Consider the following 15376-nt stretch of genomic DNA (forward strand, 5'->3'; position numbering starts at 1 on the left):
TTAAAAAACAAAGACTTTATTAAAGTTTCTGCTAACACATTTGCCAAAATTAATTACTTGGCAATATTCAGTAGCTGTGCAAATATAAGACAGGAAGGGGGAGCCATAATTTGATAGGCAGCTAATACAAAAATTTTGGAAAATAAACTGTTTAAAGGAGCTGGAGTTTGTTTGTTTGTTTGTTTGTTTGTTTGTTTTTGTTTGTTTGTTTTTGTTTGTTTGTTTGTTTGTTTGTTTGTTTGTTTGTTTGTTTGTTTGTTAGAAGCAAAAGTGACTTTGTGCTGGTCATAAAAAGCACTTGTTTAAGAGTTGTGAGCCCAGAGTGAAATTCAACTTTGTGCAGAGAGCCAACATACAGCCTAAACACCACTTTAGTCCCACATTAGCCACTCAAAAGAGGGCTTACATGAGGTTTAGGTCATGCTTAAGTGCCTTCTGTGCAGGGGTGAATTTCACCCCCACTGCACATTAAGCATGCGCTTATTTCTCAGGCAAAACTCCCATTAACTTCAGTGTGGGCCCAGGTTCTAAAACAGCCAGACACTTATATTTACCTTCCACAAATAAAATTAACCATATGCAAATATGTTTATATACAGGGCTCCTGCCCTTATTCAGGCAAATCAACTAAATTAAAAAGACTACGCCCATCCTTTGTGGGTTCTTTGACCACGGAAAAGCCATGCAGGAGATCCACGCTTCCTGCATGCTGTGGAGCAATGGCACATGGATATTCCCTCCTGTAGATGTGGTTTAGGTTAGGGCACAGGAGGGGGCATGGCAGTGAACCCACTGGCCAGATTCACGGACATGTAGGAGAGTCATGGTAGCTGTGGCTGATACTACTGCCTATGTGCTATAGTAGCCATTGCCATCTATCTGCGTCAGGTATTTTAAGGTGGCTTGGTATCTAAGCTGCATTGGTGCCCCAGGCCTGGTTTGGGTGATTGGAGACAACTGCTTTACCACCGAACCCAGAAGACATTCCCTGTGCAAGTCTAGGTTATGCTAGCTTTTTCGGGGTACAGAACTAAAGCTAGTGGGAGTTGGGCTGAACAAGGACTGCAGGTTCAGGCCCTATCACTTTTTAAATTATCATGAATGGATTTTAGAGCTGAAACCTAAATTTGGGCTGTGGATATGAAATTATGGCACATCATCTAAAGCTGTGAATAACTCAACTCTGACCAAGCTGATGTTGCAATTTGTCCTACTTGCATTTGGAATATTCAGGAATGATTATGAAGTGAGCTGTAACATGAGCCCACTTCTATTTATACTTTCTCTCTATGGAATCTAAAGAACAACTGTTCTGTTGTGTACTTTTTACTGGGAGTTTATTAACAGTAGAAAAGTTACAAATCCCCCAGTGTCAATATCTCTGCAATCATTCACTGCCTCAGCCTTCCTGTATTTGCATTTCAAAACCATGATTACAATTTTCCTGGTCACATTACATTAGAAAAAGTTACACTTCTTTCCCAATACATAACAATTGTAAGGCCCTGACCTGCACTTTCAACACACTTCTTATACATGCATCAATGCCACTGGAGTTAATCGGAGTGCTGAGGGTGCTCACCACTTTGTGGGCATTGATTGGGCCCTAAAAGAATGAACATTCTTAAACAAACTTGGTTATGATAAGGTTTGATTTTAAATACTATTATTTATTTCTGTTTAAACCAAATCTCTGTTTCCCTTATTGCATAATAACTCTTTGAAGACTCCAGCTACATGCTGATTCTAACAAAGACGTATGTCTGCATGATGCAAGAAATGCTTCCATTATTAGTCAAAGGTGTGAAAATAAAAGGAATCAAATGCGGGAGCATATTCAATTAATTCTCTGGCATAATCCTGTTAACATTCTAAAAATATATCCATTTATTTTTGTTGTCAGTTTAACAGTAAATCATCTTTTACTTCCAGTATGGGAATGCACTGAGTAACAGAGCACAACCTGAAGTATGAACGTAGACTCATGTACATGCACAGGTGAAGCTAAAAAGTAAGATAAATGCTTGGAGACAGCTCATCACTACACTCTAAAGGCTACAATGAATACAAATGTATTTAGATCTCAACTAAAAGCAAATCGGGGTTTGCTTTCCAAGGGTTAGGCTCAGTCTCTTTTATTAACAATGTGCAGAGTTTCAATCAAAATTGGTAGCAAGTGAAAAGCCTTCTTCACAGAGCACTAAGCAGTACAGATTCACCTTTCTGACCACCTTCTTTCCTGTCTTCTATATATCCTCATAAAATATTTACCGGTCTTCTGAATGACCACTCTGATTATCCTTAGACTCCTTTTCAGATTCCCTGATGATGTCATGGAAATGTTAAAGCCATTATGCTAAGTTAGGACCTCCATCTACTGTGACCTCTTGGCACAAGCTTCTAAGGACAGCATGATATTTTTACATAAAAGTTAGTCTTCATTCAAGTCCCCAATATATGACCCTATAACAACACCACAGCACTTTAATCAACACTAATAAATACTTAACCAAGACCATGTAAAATAAAAATAGAAATCCATTATACATTTCCAATACAGTTGTTAAAATGTCTATTAAAAGGTACAATTATTTCCCCACACTTTCTATTGAAAAATAAGCATTTATATTCTTTTGCAGATTTATCCCACAGGTAATATATGACATTCCTTTTCATTAAATCTATTAGGGGAGTGATTAGTGACTGGCATCCTTCTCTAATTATCTTTAATGTAGTGTGTCAAACTGATCATGCATAATGCAATTAGAAATCATAATTAAATTAATTTATATTGATTTACGCCTCTATACATTGTTAATAACTACAGCTTAGTACATTCATTTCTACAGGCCAACATCAATATTTTCAATATGCTGAAATATTTCACCTTTCCTCCTCCCTTCATTGTATTGGGGGTCTGGTTAAATAGTTCACAACTGATACATGTCATTTGAAACTGAATGCCAGATTCAGATTGAGCTAGAATATGGTTTCTACTCTAGCTGTTATATTGATACAAGGCATCAGGTAACGTGTTATTGACTCTCTTCAGTGACGTGGTGATAATCAATTACTTGTTTTAATATGAACATACTGACTTTCTGCACTTGGACTGAAAACAAGTTGGACTGTGTCTGTATTTATCCTAGGAACAATAGACTCTCCAGATCATTCACAAGTTGCTGAAGAGGAGAAGGCAGGAAAAAGTCACAAAAAAGACTCTAAAAAGAAAAGCAACTGGGAATGAGTGGCTTGTTGGCAATATGAAGCTATTATAAAAAAAGAAAAAACCTGTATTCTGAGGCTGCCTATGCAAGTTTTGAGTTTCCCCCCTTTAAAGAAGATGGGACAACTGTTCAGACACTTTGCTGTCAGTGGTGCTAAACGGAATGAATGACATGTTTACTTCACTTTCCATCCTCTCATTTAGAGGTATCATTACCTGACTTGATAAACCTATCTGCAAGGGGGCCAGCATTCCACATCTGGGCGAGTGACTCTGGATTCCTGACTACTTCCGGATTTCGAATATTAGTTACAAGTGGAAGACTAAAACCATTTTAAAACTGGAGTGAGCTAATAGACCAGAATGTAAAAGTAATCCCTGGTACCTGAGGAGCGTTCCAGCTCCCAGCAAGTGGGCTAGGTTTTCGTACATACACCTCAAAAGTGTACAGTTCAATATTATGCCAGTGCAGGACAAAGATAGGACCGCATCTGCTAAGAACTTCCTTGTATTGGTAGGTTATTACTCCCCATCCCCGATCTCGCAGCGGGGCATAAATAAGTTTCTGCAGAAACACTTGACCAAAATATTCTTATTTGCTAGTGATCGATGTCATTCTTCTGAAGTAAAGTGAATCCACCTCCAGAGATCATTGCAGCACAGTCATTATAGCTTTTGTGTGCAAAACTCCAAACCCTTTCTGCTAAGCATCCATCCCGTGCACATCCTCCTTACCCCTCCATGCAGCTGACTTCAGTGGGTCTAGTCTGGTGTGTTAGGGCGAGTCACGTGAGTAAGATTAGCACAGGCTCGAGGCCACGGAGTTGCAACACTAGCAGCGGAGGAGTGGGTTGTGGTACAGTGGCGTGGTGCGAATGAGCAGCTCTTTGATTCACGGGATTTGCAAAGCAGGTCTGAGCACGTTTTCAATCGTTTCCAGTTTGTTCGCCTCTGGAGCCGGCTCACTGTCCCGCACCAGCTTGGGGGATCGTTGCCTATTGCAACCTGCAGCGAGGGTTCACCCCTGCCGAGGGCGGTCGAGAGAGCGGTTCGGTTGTAGACTTTCCCGGGGAACGTTTGCCTGCTCCGCCAGTCCCTTTTGGGAAGGCACTTTGCCAGCTGAGATCGGCTGCGGTGGCCGCTCCCTGGCTCCCCCTGAGGCGCGCGTTAAGGGAGAGAAGAGACAAACGTAGGGCGGCATTAGGCAGCATTAGTTTTCCAGACCTGTCCTTGGCCTACACACTGCAGCCCCCTGCACTGACACCGGGCAGGCGCCAAACAGCCCGGACCGGGCCAGGATGCGCTGCACAAGGCGCTCTTGCCTCGCCTGGGCATCCCCGAGGAGCTGAGGTGTGCACCGCGAAGGAGCTGCTGTGCTGGCCCCTTAAGGCAAGACGTGAGAGGCTGGGTCTCTAACCCGCCAAAGGGCGAGATACAGCAGGGGGCGCGTGCTGGGAAGTCTTAACAAGACATTGCGCTCGCCTCCCGTTTGCACTAACGGGGTAACCTGAGCCACCGGGATCGGTGGGACACTAACCTGCCCCTGGGATGGAAAGCCTTGCACCCCGGCTCTGAAAACACCTAACGGTCCCAAAGAACACGAGGGACCGGTAACTAGTCAGCTGGCTTTTCAGTCCTGTCTGATCCCTGAGGTTCCTTCCATGGCATCCCTGGGTTTGGGCAAGTGATGCTCCAGTACCAGGCTGCAAAGGAGGCTCCAGAGGAAGACTCAGAAACCTAACACTGGAGGGTCTTTCCTATCGTTCTTGGACAAGGCTTTGTCCTTGAAACTCCTCTCCGCGAGGCTTATGCTAAACCCGTGCGGCCCCTTTCCAAGTCAAACAAGGGAAAGGTTGGTTGCCGTGAGAAGTGAAAAGGAAGGCAACGGGGCAACTTTAAAGCAGCTTGTCAGCCTGGTTCTCAGGGCGATCTTATCAAACCAACTCTGGTCACTAGGCGGAAACCTCTCACCCCAGGCTGGAATTTGAGCCAGCCGGCGTGTTGGAAAGCGCTCGGGTATCCCGCCTCTGCAGAGCTCAGTCCGTGTAAACCCGCTGGGAGTCCGGCTTGTGTGGCTCGCTTCTCAGTCGGATTGGTGTCCTGAGGGAGGCCAGTTTGACCGAGGCCCCAGCAGTTGGTCACGAACGGGACACCCAACTTTAGAGCCGAGGGCGGCGTTTTGGGATGAAGGTTAATTACGAAAGTGGCTCTTAATGGGCCAATGGGTTCGCGGCCTTTCTTGTTCTTGATCACCATTTGCATTAAGCCTAACGGGGTAAATGAACACGTTATCGTTTAACAAATATGTCCTCGAGAAACCAACACCAAATGAGCGCTGTATCTGATCAGTTCCCGCGAACTCATTAGCACTAAATCGGAGTGTAGGCGTCAGGATTCGGCCCTGTAAGGTGAAATCATTCATTCATCCGCACAGATCAGAGACTCGCCCTTTTAGGACAGTGATCTTGGTTTTGGCTATGAATGAAAGTACCATGGTAACAGTTATTTCCTTACACTCTAAACAAAGTTTTGCGGCATACCCCCCTTTTTAATAACTTTTCATTGAAATCAACGCAGTAACCTCCCTCCCCCAATGTAGACTATCACATAATAGTCAGCTATCTCATACAGAGGTACTTCTGTGTGTGTGGTGTGACACCCTTCAATCAGAAATATTCCAGGGTCAGAATAAGTTTTCCAGTGAAAAAGATCCGGCTTTAATAAAATCCTATCATTTGGGTTTAACAAATAATCATACACAACAACTTATGGTTAACTACAATGTTTTAAACCCGCAGGATTTTAAGTTGCAAATCAGGATTCCGTTTGAAAGGCATGAATTCTATTATATGTACAATTTAATCACAAGGTATTTAAAATAGACATTTCCATCTAAAATCCAATCAGATATCAACACAGTACCTGGAGGCATTAGATGATCATCTCCATTTTGCATTTGTAAACTGGTAGAAATAAATGTGACTTGTGGATACCAAGAGGTCAAGTACGGCTGCTCAAATATTTTTCTTACAAAATGACGGATTTATTAGACAAATAAGTAGCCCGGCTGATGCAAAACCCCCAGTGATTGAATTTTGACGTTGAGTCAACAACAACTCGAACTACATCAGTGCTCCAAGATTTAGTTATGATGGTAGAGATTACTGAACAAATAGGAGGCAGAAATGAATACAGATTTCCTAGGATCTGCCCCTGGCACCCTCTTCTTGACATTCTCCTCCATATGCTACCCCTATTCATACTGTATTCTAATTAAAGGACTGGGCTCTGTCTTATAATTTTACATGAACTTTTAAATAATTAGCCTCCTGTGCTTGTTAAAAGGGAGCGAGTCAGAGAGAAAGGGAAATAAATTCCTTTAGAATCCCTCTCTGGCTTTAAAATTACCCACACGCCTTACAGTGGGGGTGTACAATGCGCGTTGCTTTATTAGGACAACATTGCAAAAGATCTGCGCTCTAATCAACTGCTGTGGTGTGACACAGAATCTTGACACACACACTCCTTCTCTCCCCCTCCCCCATCCTTTGAGAACATGTTAAAGCTTTTGTCAGTGGGGTGGATTTGAGGGTTCAGCATACGGGGAAATTCTTTTCACAAGCCCAAATCGCCTCTGCAAGAATGATGTTCTCCCAGGCTGGGGGAGAGCGGAATTTTTTCACGCTCAAATTGCCTCCCTCCTTATTCACCTCCCCATCCCTTACCCCCTCCAGGTGTATGTATCGGAGAGGGTTCCCCTGTATGAGTGTTGTTAGCCGGCAGGGAGCTAGCCACGGTGCTGGAAAGCCTACGTGAGCTGTGGGAAAGCAATGTTATCCTTGCTTCATTTCTTCATCGCGTTGGAGCGTTACTTTTACTTGCTAATCACGAAGGGGCGCTTAAATAATTGAGAGTACGTTTAAGCATAAAGCAGTCAGTTTCTAATCTTTTCAAGGGAAAAGGAACTAATCTCCACCTGCTGTGAGAGCCCTTTTTTATTTATTCTCTATATTACTTCCACTCCATGCTGGACCTGATGGCTCCAATTACACTTCAGCTTTGTTGAGTCCAAACACCCCCATTTCCTGGAATCTTTGTGCGTCCCTATTTTCTGTGGGTATAAACTTTGCCTTCACAGAAAGGTGGGAGCAGATGACTACCAGATTTGGTTTGGCTGCGCCTGTAATTGCCGATGACTTTTGGAAAGAGGCGCTCTTAAAAACGCCCATAACTCTGCTTTCACTATATTGCTGCTGCTGTGTTGATTTTTAAAAGGTAAGACTCTTTCCAAGAAGTGGAGCATATATTGGCCACCAAAACAATCTGGATTATTATTTTGGTCGGGAATATGTGGAGACGTGAATTATAAAGTACACACTCAGTGAGCACTGAGAAAATAAATGGTTTAATTAGCCCCTTTCTGCTTAATACATTATTTTAATTGAAGGGTGTTTTTATTCTGGATACAGAGGTAGGCCTGCTTATAGTTTCGACAAAGTTAATTCTAGATTAATATTTCTGTAACCTATTTAGGATGCAAAAAATCCTGTCAAATTAACGTGAATCCTCCTGTCTTGCCTGCTCCCAGCAAATAACTTGCAGCACCTAATAAATCCAGATGGAGTTCCTCATAGAGCCCGGTGCAGAAATAATTATTGTCCTGGCTTGTTTCATGTCAGAGGCCTCTTCGGCTCATCTGTCATGAAACCAATTTCACTTTATTTACATCCATTTGGTAGTTTAATTACTGTGCTGATGAATAGCCTGAAGGAATTAAGTTACGAGGCGCTGGAAACCTAAAGCGATAGATATATGGGTTACCTTTTAACTAGAGGGAAGGAAATGATGGTTGGTGTGTGCACCAAATTTTTAGGGTAATAAGTGCCTTTCCATGGCAAGGTAGTTTGAAATGCAGAATCATTGACTCTCAACCCATCTATTTATCTCCATCTTGATGTAATATATTGCTTGGCAATGCTTTAACATTTTTGCAGGCTATTACAGGTTAAATCAAATCTTTATTAAAGGAAACATTTTTCTTAAAGACGATCACCTCAGTAGCTTTATGTCTAAGCACAAGATGCACTAATCATTTTTCAGTCCAAAGAGGAGAAATATCAGAAGTTAGCTCTGTCTTTTAAGCTTGATTTCAACACAATCTATTCAGCATACGGTACCCTATACTCAATATGCTCTCTGCACTATGCGTATACATCAGAAATTGTCCCAAATGCTTCCCCACGCAAAGTTGTCTCTCCGTAATATACGATACTAATATATAGTATTTTAATGAGCTATATTATGGTGTGGTTTTATGCAGTCGTATTATAACTATACTTTCTAGATGTTTTCCCTATCCTCACGTGTGTCTTAACTGGTAAATACACTAGACTTCTCTCTGGGTATTTTAGAACATATCCAACGTGTGTGTTTTGTACATTTTGTCTATGCACACACATTCCTAAAGAGGAAACCTAACCTTTCCGATTCTACTACATTATATGGCATATAGAGGAGATTTCGTCGTTTTCCTCCACGTAATAACTTGCTGTTTCTGGGATCCAGTGTTCTCCAACAACATATTTTGACTAAACTGGGTTTAAAAAACACTTTACGTAGAACAAGCAAGAGCAAAAGGTATGTGGCCTCTCACCCATCATCAGATAAAAGGAAAAGTGTAAGAGTAGCGGAATTATTATATGACTATTGATTGTGCCGTTAGGTACATGATATGAGTAAAATTTATGAGGAGCATGTGCGAGTTTGGGTGTGGATACATGGCCATGCAAACGTTTTCTAAAAACACATGTTCAAAGCAAGCGTCACTTTTCCTCAGAAAAGGAGCTCCTCTATACTCTCGTGTACAAATCATTCAGGCTACATGCATGGATACATAGCTATTTTCCCCTCCCTGAATAATGGGCGTGTTTAGGGGAGCGCTGTTTTGTAGCATTAAGCAGCAACACGTACCAGAAATTCTCTCCTCTACATTTTGAAAGTTGTTTTCAATATTAAACGTATTTTCAATATTGAAAAGTATAGGGTGCTTTTTTTTTTCTCCTTTGGACCACGCTACATACTGAACTGGGAAGACTGACATACTTTTTCCCATGAGGACACAGCACTTTGGGACTCAACCATTGTATTCACCGTTGAGCTAATTTAAACTAAAGAAATAACGCGTTACAATGGAATATTTGGTATTTGAGGGACAGTGCGGAAGGCCGATCAGATTTATAACTGCCCGTTTATTTTTAAATAGGAAGTTATAGCGATGTTGCTATTAAAATACTTTCCTTCAGAAGCGGCTTCTCTAGGACATAACGTTTCTGTTGTGTGGGTGGATGTAGATCTTCTTTTTCGAAGAAGTTGAGCAAGAGTTTTAAGCTAAACCTTGCCGGAGTGAAGGTACCCCACTCTCCTTAACGCTAACTATAAATGGGTCTATAAAGGATTGGATCAAAAGAGAAATCCATCTTTCTCTTCTAGATAGTTCTGTGCTTTATATTGGAGAAAATGAAAGGAGGAAGGATATAGTAAAATAGGGTGGAGTATTAAAAGCTCGCTCTCGCTCTCCCTTTGATTAATAGATCCATGTGGCTAACGGCCTGACATATGGTGTGCGAAGCAGCTTGAGATGGTACCTTAGGCATCCCCTACGGCCATTAACATATTAGAGGCTTCTGTGCAGTCAGACAGTCAGACTTCATCTAGAGCCCAGTGCAGAAAGGCTGCACCCCAGAGCTGTTTGATACAGTCTTTCAATAATGTATCACTCTGCAATTTTAAGGGAGCTGTTCCTGGTGCTGAAGCGCTAGGGCAGAGAACTAATGAACTTTAGCAACAAAGATCCACCACGTTCCTTATCTGAAATCCACCGTCTTAAATTCGTGTGTGTGTGGTGTTGTTGTTGTTATATACATAGATACATTTAAAGCTATATACATTCTCGGTGTGTGTAGATAGACAGATAGATAGATGTACACACACACACACACACACACACTTGAATACTGCCCGTATCTAGTTCGTGAGCACAATCCCATCGTTCAAAAAACAGATACATACATGAGTCTGAAGCCCTTTTATACAAGCAGTATTAACTGAGAGAGCTGTACTGCTTTCAGATGTGGACATTCTGAGAGACATCAAAATCAGCTCCACCCCTTAAAATATGGATTTTTTTTTACCAGAAAAAAAGTAGTTGCTATAAATAAAACCGATACTACAGACAACACAGAAACGACTTTTTATGGAACAGGGTCACATTTAAAATGCAGTAACAGCTCGGAGACAAAAAAGCAGACAGCCTCCTGCAAAGAACCTAAAAGTTGGGGAAACTCTCTTAAAACAGAATGCTTTGCAATGGGGTGTGAGAGGAGCTAATTGCTGTATATTTCCAATCCGTTGTTTGGAGACGGACAATCCACACTACAGTAGCAGAGAATGTAGCAAACAGAAGGTTTATTTAATCCATTTCAGCGTTTTGACAGAAACATAAATCACGCCTTGCACTTTCCCTTTCCCCTTAGTCCCCCATAGATAACTGCCCTGTCTCTTTTGAACTTTGTTTTGACTGTTTTGTTCGAAAATAAACGCTAACACCAGATTAAACGTTCCAGCTAGCTTCGTCTTCTGATTTCAGGAAAATGGTGTTAATCAGGAGCTTTGATGTTGTTTTACTTTCAGACTGTATGCCTCAAGGCGGAAAAACGCAGAAAGGTAGCTGAGAAAGTAAATTGCCAGGAGCTAAGAACACCCTCCCTTTCTAAATATTGTAAGTACTCCTCTCCTGTACAGTACATCAACCTGTTCCTATGCAGAAAAGCACTAGTCGGTTTTCTCCTTTGGAAACATCGCTCATTTCAATGCACTTAATACTAGGTGTGTATGTGCCAGTATGACCAGTTTGTAATGGGACTGAAGATAATAAGGGAAAATGCAAATGATTCTTGGAAACAGCCATTCATTTATGATCATACAAAATCCTAACTAACTGCAGATTTCCAGTGAGGAATAAATCCGGGGTTAGGCTTTAAGGATGTAGGTAAAGAATCGGAGATCTCCATACATTTATGTAGCCCTTAATACAAATTCTGCATCCAGTACTTTGGGGATGTTGCCATTCATTCAGCCAGGATTTATGCTTGGTAAACCCTTAAGTGGACGGCATAGCAACCCAACACATTAAAATAACAGATTCCTTTAACACAATCAATACATTTTGCATCATACATATGAGAATTTTTTCTCTCTTAGGTAGCTGGGCTTTCTACATGGGGCACTTTGTACAGGAAATTAGATCTGAAGGTGCACAATCTCAAAAGAATGCCCTGTACCGTATCTGAATAATAGTCATAGACACTGCCTTCACCATGTCACAGTTTGTAGTGTAACCCATTAAAGCAACCTAATTCTTTTTTTAAAGCACGCGGTTCGGTTTCAGTTAGATACAGATTGCCTCTCCAGCTTTCCCTTTTCTTTTACAGCGCGGCTTTAATAAAGTCACATAAGTGGTTGAAATTAACATAAATCATTATTAGTTATTAGGATTTGCTCTAAATTACTCTGTGAATATAACACCAAACCCCATCTGCCACTCCTGCTCTAGCAGCAATAGATTGCAGATAAAATAAATGTCCTTACCCCATTAGAATGTTCCTGTCTCTGTAGCCAAAAGCCAAACAAAAGCAATAAATACAGAGCTTTTTTCTCTCCACTATTCAGCTGTGACTGTTTTCATCAGCTCTTCCTCTAGAAAAGCTCGATAGCTGCCTGAAAATATTGCATTTTATATCACCAAAGGGCGATTAATATTGCATTAACTGTATTTAACATTTTTTAAGCGCGAGTAATCTGAATTGAGTAAGTTTCTGTTACTAAATACAGGGGATGTCAGAACTGGTGAAAACAGCTTAAAATATCTGTATAAACAGATTATTTGTTTCATACTTTGTATTTTTATAATGTTATGGTATAGTGTGCTCTGTTTGAAGTAGAAGAAGCCATGCTAATGGTCTATTTAAAGTATTCTGACACTGTCTGGAGACATCCAAGTCTCTGCCTTCATTAAATGTTTATTGTCAACACTTCAGTGAGAAAAAGTCTTGTGTAAGTGAATTTCCACTGCTGGATGCTGTCAACACTTTGTTTTATTCTGATCCATGTGTATAAAAGTTTGTATACATTATGCTGAAGTGAAGAGAGGCAGAGATTGTGGGATAATTAGTTACCAAACAAACTTTTGTTAGTAATTCCGTTTACATAATGACCATAATCAAGGACTAAGTTATGCATCTAGGTGTCTTGTCTTCTTTAAGCAGCCTTGCACAACATGTATTCATGTTGACAGGCTATCCTTTCCTTCGGAAACATCTTTTTAAAAATGAAGAAGGGATCTTACACATTTTAGCTGTAGTTTACACCTTTTTGCTTGCTTTCATCCTGGGTAGGTACGTGTGTATACATCTACCACACTCTTCATCTATAGATGTAGATATTTACAGTAGTATATCTCGTATCTGTAGTTTAGTGCTTCTCAGCATTTCCATTATTAAGCCTTATTTTCAGAAGGATTATAACTCAATTTTAGTACCCAGCACCGGAAACTGCTCTATGCCAGAGCCTTTGTAGTCAGGGGTCGGTCAGCATTTCCCCTGTAAGAAGCTATTTTGAGAGTTTTATTACCTGATTGCAAAAAATCAGCTCTAAGTTACGGTCTAGCTGCAACGTATCAATATAGTCTTTTTATTTATCAGATTCGGTTTAAATCCATTTGGCCATTTGAATTTATAAAATGGTAAACGATAGACATTTTGTGGTATCGAGGTTTATTACTATTATTATTATTATTATTATTATTTTAAGAATGTTGTACAAAACAAACAACAAGACCACGTTTATTTTAAAAGAAATTCCCTTTACCCATAATCAGTGAAGCCTTTGGGTATTTAGATAAAGAAACTTTAAAGACTCATCATAATGTTGCAAGAGGGACTAGTATGCACAGCTACTATTTACCATAAGGATTTTGGACAGGAGATATAGTGCATAATTTGTGCAGCGTATTTTTGCATATGCAAATTTCTTGTTCACGTGCTCAGTCATTAAACTATCAGACAGGGATCTGCAGTTTAAATGTCAATAAATTCGCATTGACACAATAGACTGCGAGGAACTATTAAGGCCATCATGCCCGTAATCCCTGGATTAAGATTCTCCAAAAGTCTGCGTTGCGTCAATAGACTGGAAAGGGCTCCTTCAGATCCGTTACCCCGGTGTCAATGATCTGAGAGCTTTAAAAGTGCCTCTTGTACGCTTCAAGTGAGCTGCTGCTTCTGTAGTTTCTTCCCACCCGTAAACAAAAACAAAGGAAATTAAAACTCAGGTCCGTGTTAAACCAAGGTTAAAGTCCTGTTTAAACTAGCAAAAGCGAATTGATGTCAGTTAAAGACAGGTATACAGCCATTAGTGGCCTGCTTGGGCCAAATGAATTCCTGGTGTCATTCCATCGCTTTCGCCTGAGTTACACCAAGATCAAAGCTGGCCCCGTTTGCCTCGGTATTGTTATCAGTGGAGCAACATTTAGATCCCCTGCAGTGCCTAATCACAAAGGGCAAGTTAAGGTGGAGGTGGAATCTTAACGCTGACTTTCACTGACTTTGGAGGTGTATAAATCAAATGCTTCATACTACGCCCGGTTTATCCTGCAGCCCTTACTCAGACCAAAGTCTGGCGGGATGGAATGGTTGTGTACAAGATACACACTTAAAACTTTCAGACCAGGCATATTACAGACCGTAACTGATAGGGGCTTGCCTGGTTAGGGACTGAAAGTTCCAGCCCTTTGTGTCAAAATCCTTTCTTTATCCGAATGGTGCAAAGCCAACAGTTCTCTGGTGACTAGCTGCAGGGGTGTAGAAACACTCTCTGCCCGCGTAGAAACACTTGCGTTGTGGTGTTGTCTGGTTGCTCAATCAAATATTAATCGGTGAGCTCCTCTTTTAGGTTAACTTTACACAGTGGAACTTTTTTGATTTGCCGTGTTATAGATACCTGATTGCTATTTGTCACACTCGAATCAGATTCCAGTAGAAATGATCTACAACCAGATAAAAAAGCAAAACGACTCTCCCTACAAACCAAGTCTGTTCCACATTCTAGGTTTTCAAAGAACAATGTTTTCCAAAAGCTGGGGGGGGGGGTCTGCAGCACGCCTCCCATCAAGCTGTCTTGACAACAATTACTAAAGTTTTTAATTAGCCTCTTGTTATAATTCATTTTATTAATTTTCTAAATCTCAGCCCATGAATTATTAAAGGCGGCTCTGTAATTGTATTTGCAGCCATCCTTTTGTAGTGCACGTGATCGAAAACTGCTCTGCAGACCCATCGCTCTTCTGGCATAGGGCCCATTTATACTGAGGATGGAGAAGGGGCCTAGGCAGCAGTGAGCTCTAATATTTTATCAACTATTAAATAACATAATTACTGATCATAATATGCTTGTCTCGCAGGTGGAAATAGGTTCCCATGAGAATTGGAATTCTGCTGCTGATATTTTAAAGTCAATTAAGCTTTTCTCCTCTTTTTGACTCAGCAGGTAAATATAATAAAAGCTTAAAAAAGACATCGGCTGCAAAGCAAGACCTAAATAACTGGAGGGATTTAAAATCGTTTGGGAAAAGTCGGAATAACAGAGGGCAGCCGCAGTAGTATCAGCTTTATGCGATCAAGTCCGTCAGAGTTAAAATAATTATCTTTCGACAAATGTGTCTCTGTTTGGAGGGAAGAGCGAATGCGTGGGGGCGAAGGGGGGGGGGTATAGACCATAAAAACTGTGCTGTAGGACACTTCATTCTCCTTCTGGGGAGCCTTTTACTTGTTGAACCAGGACCGAATTAGTCTTAATATCACAGGAGAGTAAAAATCAATACTATCATGGCAGTGGATGTCTATTATTCATTTATGATGGTCTAATCTAAGTTGAAAGCAATTGGAGAACAAGTGTTAAACAGAAATTCCAGAAGTCAGTCTCGGTTTTAAGGAGGTGGCTGGGAAATCAGACCAGGAAATCGACAAGGTATAGCAAATGTGGAAAATATGAAACCAAAGTTTCCTCACCCTTCCACGGCAGGGGTCACAGGTTCTG

This window comes from Mauremys reevesii, linkage group 1, assembly GCF_016161935.1.
Source record: "Mauremys reevesii isolate NIE-2019 linkage group 1, ASM1616193v1, whole genome shotgun sequence".
In the NCBI taxonomy this organism is placed as follows: domain Eukaryota; kingdom Metazoa; phylum Chordata; order Testudines; family Geoemydidae; genus Mauremys; species Mauremys reevesii.